The sequence below is a fragment of the Haliotis cracherodii genome, unplaced genomic scaffold (genome assembly GCF_022045235.1).
Source record: "Haliotis cracherodii isolate W230 unplaced genomic scaffold, xgHalCrac1.p SCAF_11, whole genome shotgun sequence".
NCBI classification, from domain to species: Eukaryota; Metazoa; Mollusca; class Gastropoda; order Lepetellida; family Haliotidae; genus Haliotis; species Haliotis cracherodii.
The window spans coordinates 27,353,336-27,364,614 of record NW_027266266.1 but is presented as its reverse complement, the minus strand read 5'-3'; positions in this window follow the sequence as shown (position 1 = coordinate 27,364,614).

Here is an 11,279-nt window from a genome sequence, read left to right as displayed (position 1 = left end):
GTCAAATGATGTCAGCAAATACCCGACTATAGCGACCAGTAGGGCAACTGCGAACGTTTGTGAACGTGTTCATTGTTCCGAAACGTGAGCACTATGTTATTCACAGACACTCGATAAAAGCCAGCTCGAGTATATGTATGGGATGTGTCTATATGTTATGTCCAGGGCCGTGCAGAACCAATCGATGATCCATTCATTTCAACTTTGTTTTGTCATTACTCCAGTGTAGTTGACCCTTTGACGAGCCGAAAATAATTAATGAGATCTAATAATGCCGGTTAAAATGCACTGATACCGGAAACATATTTTACAATCCAATAAAATGTGCGAGAGGGTAAGTATGTTTGATCTTTGTAACACGGTAACGTGTAGCAGATAATTAACGTGTTGGTAACACATATCCACCATCCTGATGGTGTGTTTGTAGTATCTGACAATATACTGGTTGTTTGTGTAACCAAGGTGTGTTCGCTACCCACTGACGTTTTGTTTACACACTTAATCACCGCACATTGATTCACGTCCAGGTGCCATTGTTTGAACACAGTAACGTTTTCAAACTCAAAACATCGTTATTGATTTTGCGGTGGGAGATATTATTTATAGCTGATGAGGATATATTTCACTGATGAATTACCAGAACGCTCAGACTTTACCCCGTGTACGACGAGGCGTTTATATTTCGCGACCACCAGGTATCGTCACTTTTTTATTGTGATTCATAAACACATGCTTATGATAATCGAGTCGGGACCGGTCAAATCTTAAGATGACACACAATCACCGATATCACCTAGCCCAACCACTCATTCAGCGTAATATAGCAACCCGATCCCAACCTAGTAGGCGAGATAGATAAACAATATAGCAATGTCATCCCCAATAGGCGAGGTAGATACTTAATATAGCGACGTGATCTCCCACAGGCGAGATAGATATCTAATATAGCTGCGAGGCAAATAGGTTAGATAGATATGTGATATAGCAATGTCATACCACAAAAGCGAAATCGATATGTAATATAGCAACATGGTCCACAATAGGCGAGATAGATATATTATGTAATATAGCAACATCGTCCACAATAGGCGAAATATATATATTATGTAATATAGCAACATGGTCCACAATAGGCGAGATAGATATGTAATATAGCAACATGGTCCACAACAGGCGAGATAGATATATTATGTAATATAGCAACATGGTCCACAATAGGCGAAATAGATATATTATGTAATATAGCAACATGGTCCACAATAGGCGAGATAGATATGTAATATAGCAACATGGTCCACAATAGGCGAGATAGATATGTAATATAGCAACATGGTCCACAATAGGCGAGATAGATATGTAATATAGCAACATCATCCACAATAGGCGAAATAGATATGTAATATAGCAACATCATCCACAATAGGCGAGATAGATATGTAATATAGCAACATCGTCCACAATAGGCGAGATAGATATGTAATATAGCAACATGGTCCACAACAGGCGAGATAGATATGTAATATAGCAACATGGTCCACAACAGGCGAGATAGATATATTATGTAATATAGCAACATCGTCCACAACAGGCTAGATAGATATGTAATATAGCAACATCGTCCACAATAGGCGAGATAGATATGTAATATAGCAACATGGTCCACAATAGGCGAAATAGATATATTATGTAATATAGCAACATCGTCCACAACAGGCAAGATAGATATGTAATACAGCAACATCGTCCACAACAGGCGAGATAGATATGTAATATAGCAATATCGTCCACAACAGGCGAGATAGATATGTAATATAGCAACATCGTCCACAACAGGCGAGATAAATATATTATGTAATATAGCAACATCGTCCACAATAGGCGAGATAGATATATTATGTAATATAGCAACATCGTCCACAATAGGCGAAATAGATATATTATGTAATATAGCAACATGGTCCACAATAGGCGAGATAGATATGTAATATAGCAACATCGTCCACAATAGGCGAGATAGATATGTAATATAGCAACATGGTCCACAATAGGCGAGATAGATATATTATGTAATATAGCAACATCGTCCACAACAGGCAAGATAGATATGTAATACAGCAACATCGTCCACAACAGGCGAGATAGATATGGAATATAGCAACATGGCCCACAACAGGCGAGATAGATATGTAATATAGCAACATGGTCCACAATAGGCGAGATAGATATATTATGTAATATAGCAACATGGCCCACAACAGGCGAGATAGATATGTAATACAGCAACATGGTCCACAACAGGCGAGATAGATATGTAATATAGCAACATGGTCCACAATAGGCGAGATAGATATGTAATATAGCAACATCGTCCACAATAGGCGAGATAGATATGTAATACAGCAACATCGTCCACAATAGGCCGTATAGATATGTAATATAGCAACATCGTCCACAACAGGCGAGATAGATATGTAATACAGCAACATCGTCCACAACAGGCGAGATAGATATATTATGTAATATAGCAACATGGTCCACAATAGGCGAGATAGATATGTAATAAAGCAACATCGTCCACAATAGGTGATATACATGTAGATACGAAATACAGTAACGTCATCCCCAATAGACGAGGTAGATATGTAATATAGCGACGCCATCCACAATAGGTGACATATATTTGATACGAAATATAGTAACGTCATCCCCAATAGACGAGGCAGATACGTAATACATGTAGAGCGACGTCATCCCCAATAGACGAGGTTGATACGTAATATAGCGACGTCACCCCATTAGACGGGGGAGAAACGTAATACATGCATAGCGACGTCATCCCCAATAGCCGAGGTAGATATGTAATATAGTAACGTCATCCCCAATAGACGAGGTAGATACGTAATATAGCAACGTCATCCCCAATAGGCGGGGTAGATACGTAATATAGCAACGTCATCCCCAATAGACGAGGAAGATACGTAATATAGCGACGTCATCCACAATAGACGATGTAGATACGTAATATAGTAACGTCTTCCCCAATAGACGAGGTAGATATGTAATATAGCAACGTCATTCCCAATAGACCAGGTAGAAACGTAATATAGCGACGTCATCCCAAATAGACGAGGTAAATACGTAATATAGCGACGTCATCCCAAATAGACCAGGGAGAAACGTAATATAGCGACGTCATCCCAAATAGACGAGGTAGATACGTAATAAAGCAAAATCATGTCCAATAGACGAGGTAGATACGTAATACATGTATAGCGACGTCATCCCCAATAGGCGAGGTAGATAGTTACGTAAATATAGCGACGCCATCCCCAAAAGACGAGGTAGATCCGTAATATAGCAACGTCACCCCCAATAGGCGAGTTAGATACATAATATAACAACGCCATCCATAATAGGCGAGGTAGATACATAATATAGCGACGCCATCCATAATAAGCGAGGTAGATACGTAATATAGCGTCGTCATCCCCAGTAGGTGACATACATGTTGATGCGAAATATAGCAACGTCATCCCCAATAGATGAGGTAGATACGTAACATAGCGACGTCATCCACAATAGGTGACATACATTTGATACGAAATATAGTAACGTCATCCCCAATAGGCGAGGTAGATACGTAATAAAGCAACATCATCCCCAATAGGCGAGGTAGATACGTAATATAGCAACGTCATCCCCAATAGGCGAGGAAGATACGTAATATAGTAACGTCATCCCCAATAGACGATGTAGATACGAAATATAGCAACGTCATCTCCAATAGGCGAGGTAGATACGTAATACAGCGACGTCATCCCCAGTAGGTGACATACATGTAGATGTGAAATATAGTTACGTCATCCCCAATAGACGAGGTAGATACGTAATATAGCAACGACATCCCCAATAGACGAGGAAGATACGTAATATAGCGACGTCATCCCCAATGGACGATGTAGATACGTAATAAAGCAACGTCATCCCCAATAGGCGAGGTAGATACGTAATACAGCGACGTCATCCCCAGTAGGTGACATACATGTAGATGTGAAATATAGTTACGTCATCCCCAATAGACGAGGTAGATACGTAATACATGTATAGCGACGTTATACCCAATAGACGAGGTAGATATGTAATATAGCAACGTCATCCCCAATAGACGAGGAAGATACGTAATATAGCAACGTCATCCCCAATAGACGATGTAGATACGTAATATAGTAACGTCTTCCCCAATCGACGAGGTAGATATGTAATATAGCAACGACATCCCCAATAGGCGGGGTAGATACGTAATATAGCGACGTCATCCCCAATAGGCAAGGTAGATACGTAATACATGCATAGCGACGTCATCCCAAATAGACGAGGTAGATACGTAATATAGCAACGACATCCCCAATAGACGAGGAAGATACGTAATATAGCGACGTCATCCCCAATAGACGATGTAGATACGTAATATAGCAACGTCATCCCCAATAGGCGAGGTAGATACGTAATACAGCGACGTCATCCCTAGTAGGTGACCTACTTGTAGATGCGAAATATAGTTACGTCATCCCCAATAGATCTACCCCAATAGACGAGGTAGATACGTAATACATATATAGCGACGGCATCCCCAATAGACGAGGTAGATACGTAACATAGCAACATCATCCCCAATAGACGAGGTAGATACGTAATATAGCGACGTCATCCCCTGTAGGCAAGGTAGATACGTCATATAACAACATCATCCCCAAAAGACGAGGTAGATGCGTAATACATGTATAGCGACGTCATCTCCAATAGACGAGGTAGACACGTAATATAGCGACGTGGTCCCGAATAGGCGAGATAGGTAGATAACGTTATATGCCAGCCAAAATATAGCTCTATAATTGCAGCCTTGTTCGGCAAGGGTAGATAGGGTTCGGGAAGTTGGATTCTGACGTGTTGAATTTGTATGCTCGCTATTAACTGACACTAGAGCTTATTCCCCCATATTTTTCATAGTTCCCTCATTCATTTCCATCAGTATATGTGTCTTGTCCTTGGCTGGTGTTGGTGTTTTTATGTAACCAGTCAGATTGTTACCAATACTATTTATTCCACGCATGATAACTTGGGTCGGATGACCAGTCAATCAAATAATAAAAGAAAAAACGAAATCAAAACAGTACGAATACATGTTGCCTATCTTTTTAATCTGTCCCAGAAAGATATTTTTGCCGTTAAATACATGAATTGTTATACCCGTGAATATCCGGGTTAGAATGGGTCTTCAGTAACCTATGCTTGCTGTAAGAGGCGACTAACAGGATCGGATGTTCAGGCTCCCTGACTTGGTTGATGCATGTCATCGTATCCCAATTGCGAGGATCGATGCTCATGAAGTCAGTCACTGGATTGTCTGGTTTGGACTCGATTATTTACAGAACGCCGTCATATAGCTGGAATATTGCTGAGTGCGGCGTTAAACAACAAACAAACATGAATTGTTAGATGAATGCATGTGGTGTGGATGATTCACTTATGCTAATTAATTGTTCTGACACTCTTGGTCAGCATCAAATATTGCATTGATTGCGCCATTTTTGTACAAGGAATTCTCGGGAAATATAATAACACCAGCGAAATGTCCCATCAGTGTCATTATGTCTGTTTAGTTTGTGTGTTGTTTAACGCCGCACTCAGCAATCTTCAGCTATATGACGGCGGTCTGTAAATAAACGAGCCTGGACCAGACAATCCAGTGATAATATCATGAGCATCGATTCACGCAATTAGGATCGATGACGTGCATCAACCAAGTCAGAGAGCCTGACTACCTGATCCCGTTAGTCGCCTTTTACGGTAAGCATTGGTTGCTGAAGACCTATTCTACCCCGGATCTTCGCAGGTTATCAATCAAGTCACTGTGCCTGACCACCCGATCTATCAAGTCGCCTCATACGACAAGCGTGGATTGCTGAAGACCTATTCTACCCCGGAATCTCCACCCGCAGATTCTACTTGTATACACGTGCTTTCTACTACCTACATCATCTATTGATGGTTGGATGTCCGTGCGCTTAAATCTTTTGCTTGTTACCACCGAACTCCTTTTGAATCCTAAATGGGTAAACAATGCCAATCACGTTCTACAATACCAATAAAACCTATTGTAATAGAGAAATAATATTGTCTTAATTTTGCTTTCGAATGCATAAAAATGTATTGATTTTTATTTATGGTCTGAATCGATTCACCTGTGACAAATTAAATATTCTTAGACCTCTCAAGTTAAAAAAGAAACTCTATAACTTACGGTTCTGACGATGGCAAGTTCTACTTGTGATGTAATTGCATGGCGGTAAACTTCAAAGTACGCGCACCTGCTTGTCGAATGTCGTAATTGACAGTTATTGACAGATATTGACATGTTTGTCTGCACGTGCACGGACAGTAAGATGATCGCGGTGGATATTCAGGTGATTATGAGATTACGTATAGCGGTAGTTACCATTGTCCGAGTTATTGATTGACCGCTGTCTGGTCGCGGTGTTTTCAGTGATGACCGCTGGTCTGGACAGCCGACCATAGCTGGTTGCTTCGTAATCCTAACGTAAATATTACACGGACAGGCTGTTTGATGGTGTCTAAATCAAGTTCATTAGTTAGTTCTAATTACTGTTTGGATACTTGATACGACTATTACCTGATGAACTGATTGCAGACTGTTGAACACTTTGAATGCAAGTACGACTTCACTTAGGAAACGCTTTACTAGATGGCATTCACGGACCTGTTTACATTTTCTCCTATGCTGAAATAACTAAGACAGTCATGTCCAATTAATTCAGTTTGAAAACATGTGGTGTATTAAAAAGATCAATGATTTCAATCTCTGAAAATGTTCTTTTTTAAACCAAAATCAGAGGATCTATTACTCGACATCGTCTTAATATATTTCATCAGGACTGGGGGACACGGGTGGCCCAGTCGTCTAAGGCGCCGCGGTGCGCTGTGCAGAGTTGCGTCCCTTGGGCACGCCAAAAATCTATGATCGTGGGTTCGAAACCCGGTTTGCCCCGATTATGTTTCTAGCTTTGTCATCACCATACCGGTGCTCGTGGGTTTCACTGAAGCGGTAAACGTCTAAGACCTGCATCACTTCGGGCTTTCCTCCCACATTAAGCTGACGCGCCGTGATATAACTGGAATAATGTTGAAAGCGGCGTAAAACCCAACTCACTCACTAATCAGGGCTGAGCTGTTTTGATTTGGTTTTTATGGGTTTGAACGGGGGTGGGGATGGGGATGGGGATGGGGATGGGGGTGGGGATGGGGATGGGGATGGGGATGGGGGTGGGGGTGGTGAGGGGTCCACAACTGACGGCATTCATATTACTTTCTTAACATTTTGATGTATATTGTCTTGTGGCGTCATTTGACGATCTAGCAAAAGCATTAATTGTTTTGTCCTATATAAAAGGATTAAGATTTTTATGACCGGAAGTTTTACTGACGTGCTTGTTTGCATCACTTCTTGGTGAAAATTCAAAATAAACAATTTATAATAAAATATTTCATTAATGTTCACTTAAGTACCGTAATAGCCGGGTCCACGTATGACATAACTCGTAACGACTGTTTATCTGACACGCCCATGTGGCACTGTCGACATAATCACATCCACTTGAAAAGGTAGTTTACATAATCTCCTAATGAGGCGCATGAGCTTACAATACAAGACGGAGGGGTAATTTCCCTCACCGTTATATTGACATCAGTTGGAGGATAACAAGTCTGGTGAATCCAAGTACCGTCCACCGTTTCCCCGACCAGGGACACGTATTTGAAGTGCAATAGCTCTCACAGAAGAAGAAAACATACCACTAAACATTTGATAAGGATAATTGTGAGCGTCCAGACGGGAGATAAATCTTACTGTAGATTTGGAGATGTTGGTGTACAAAAAGCATGTCATTTGGACATGAAACTGACGCGTGTTAAGCTTCATGTCAAGCAAATAATAAACCAGCGGGCGTAGTAGTGTGCGTGCGTGCGTGGGTGCGTGCGTGCGTGCGTGGGTGCGTGCGTGCGTGCGTGCGTGCGAAGTTTTAGAAGATTACCACAATATCACAGTAGGTATTGTGTAGTTTAAGCTTTGTTTGTTTGTTTGTTTAACGACGCACTCAACAATATTCCAGCTACATGACGGCGGTTTGTAAATAATTGAATCTGGTCCAGACGATACAGTGGCTGACATCATGAGCATCGATCTACGCAATTGGGATACAATGATATGCCATCAACCAAGTCAGCGAGCCTGACCACCCGATCCTGTTAGTTGCCTCTTACAACAAGCATAGTCGCCTCTTACAACAAGCATAGTCTCCTCTTACAACAAGCATAGTCGCCTCTTACAACAAGCATAGTCGCCTCTTACAACAAGCATAGTCTCCTCTTACAACAAGCATAGTCGCCTCTTACAACAAGCATAGTCACCTTTTACGGCGGCAAGCATTGTTGCTGAAGACCTATTCTACCCCGGATCTTCACATAGGGTCGCATAGTTTACGCAGCGGGTGTTTGTGCTGAAACACTGACTGGGGAGAAATTAATCTTATCTGCTTCTCGTCTCTCCCAAAACGAAAATAAAATGGTTTCACGCAAATGCGTGAGTCTAAACAATACCACTCAACTCCTAATAGGGATACTGTGCTACTTCAACACTCTTACGGAAGTCTTGAGACGACAACGTATATAAATGTTTACTTTTGTTTGTTGTGAATTAAGTAAATTTTATTTAAGAATTTTTATAGCGCATTTTCCAATAAACGATTGCCCAAATGCGCTTGGACCATGTTTGATCTTAGACTAGTTAAAGGCTCTCGTGAAGTGACAGGTTTTCAGTGTCTTTTTAAAGTTTGTCAGATTTTCTATTTCTCGGGTTTCTTGTGGCTGATTGTTCCATAGCAATGGACGAGCATGTAACAGTGGCCTATCGCCATATGTGTTGGTACGTGACTTGGAGCCACTATATCAGATGTTGATCTTTTGATCGGAGAAAACGTGCAGGCTTGTATGGTACTATCAGTTCGGTAAAAGTCAAACTATGCATTGTCTTGTAAACCAGAGTGAGTAGTTTAAAGTGCACTCTTTGTTGAAATGAAGCTTAAGTTGCGTCAGGTCCAGCCCAAATCGCATCCTATTCTTACAGCATCTCCAAGCAGCCAGTCAGATGTATTCCTCCGCCTGGACACACAGAATATCTCTATCTACAGTTGATGAGATACTACAGAGACTAACACAAGTACTTCATATCTTACAAAATTTCGTAATTTTCTCAACGATATTAACACAACCGCTACAGATCCATCAATGTCCACAACGGTCACTGTATCGATCTGTTGCCACTACCTGGGTCACGTGACCCTCTCTAATCAGGACACTGATATTGAACTTCGGGTAACTACAGACTAGTTACCCCATGCCTAACCCACACATTATGGCTCTACCTGATACATTGGCTGAAAACAGAGCATCGCTTCCTCCAAACAGTATGACACATGAGAGGTATTGCGTTAACGTGGGTATTTACGAAGAGTACCGAGAATTAGCGAAGAAGCTAAGGAAGATTGGAGATGAAATGTACAAGACATATGACGGACAGAAGACGAAAAAACCCCAAAGAAGCTGTTTTCAATGTGTCTTGTCACTAGGACGTGTACTTATCACATGTGCTTGCATTGTACATTGCATTTGATCCATGTCCCGGAGCTGTCATTGTACTCCTGGTAAGTTGTCCATATTCTCAGTCAAAATAACGCTACGGCGGAATAAAGAGGACTAATGGGTACAATATTTATTTAGGCGATTCTTGGGCTATAAATCCGACATTAAACTCAGGCTCAATGGTATCTAGAGATTGAGGTCCCTTGGGTTCACAGCACTGTTACTAGCTGGACCTCGATGTGGTCATACTGGACATAACCTGATGTTAATATCAGCACATTTATTTAATGTTCAGGGGCTCAATTATCTTTGCCACCAGAAACAGGTGCTCAAGTATTATTATTTTGAAATAAATATAGATACTAAACTGTATTCTTTGGGCCCACCGTCTGCAAGAATGGGGTACGTTGTTGTCTTACATACAGTTCGAGGCAACAACATCTTTATTCGCTCATAAATCGCCAAGCGGCGACACAATGGCAGGCGGAATTGGTGAATAAGTTGGAGAAATGTACGCAGGTTATGTGGTGTAAATAGAATAGACAATATTTAATCAACCTACAAATCTTTCTTTTTACATTGATCTTATTATGATTAAATAGTTGACAAAATTGAATGTTGTTTGGTCTAGAATGAATCTGCTGCTGATATTGTTTCCAACGTCCAGTTTCCATAAGTAGGAAAAGATTAGAAATTGAAAATGTAATTAGCTTGGTATAGATTGGTTGTGCAAGTTGTATCAGTTGTTTCTCAAAGGTATAAATAGTTTTAAAATCATCTATGTAACACATTCAGATAAGGAGAAAATAAGATGCTTCCAAATCCCTGTGTACGTAAATATCTTTTCACCTTAAACTAGCATTTTATATACTGTGTGAAATCCAGATGTTTCCAAATCGCATGTTGTTTAGATTTTCAATAAAAAAAATCCATTTGTTACCAACGTTTGCCATATGTTGTGAGTACATAATTTTATAAAGGATTGGGGATATTTTGCTTGTCCTTTGGTTGAACACAGAAGCGTCGATTGCATGTCGTGCAATGCTAACACTGATTGTCGGCGGAAACATTCCTGTATCCCCATACAACACAGATAACGGCGTAATCTTCCTTAATGTTTAAAAGAAATCTGATAACATTAACGCTGGATTTGTTCTAACTTTTCAACTTTTTCGAAGCCCCATACTTCCCAGTCGTAAGACAGTAGCGGCACTATGGTTTCATGCAAACATTTGTTCAAAGTGTAACAAGGCTTTGTAGTTGTTTTAGAAGTCTCTCTTTAGGAATATAAAAACACAGTGATCTCCTCGAAACTAAGATGCATATGTTTATAACTATAGACGAAAATCGCTGAGATGACATTGTACAAGCATGTTTTTAATCTCTTCCAGACTAAGTAGCGTGAAGAATATAAGATTAACAACACCTCCTTATAACACGGGTATTGTCAGACAACATGGACGAGTTTACAGAGAAGACAGATGCGTGTTGGACATGGTGTGGACAGATTCATGCAAATGTTGTATGAATGGCGAACACAAGGTCGACTGAGTGGTTGCCTTGTG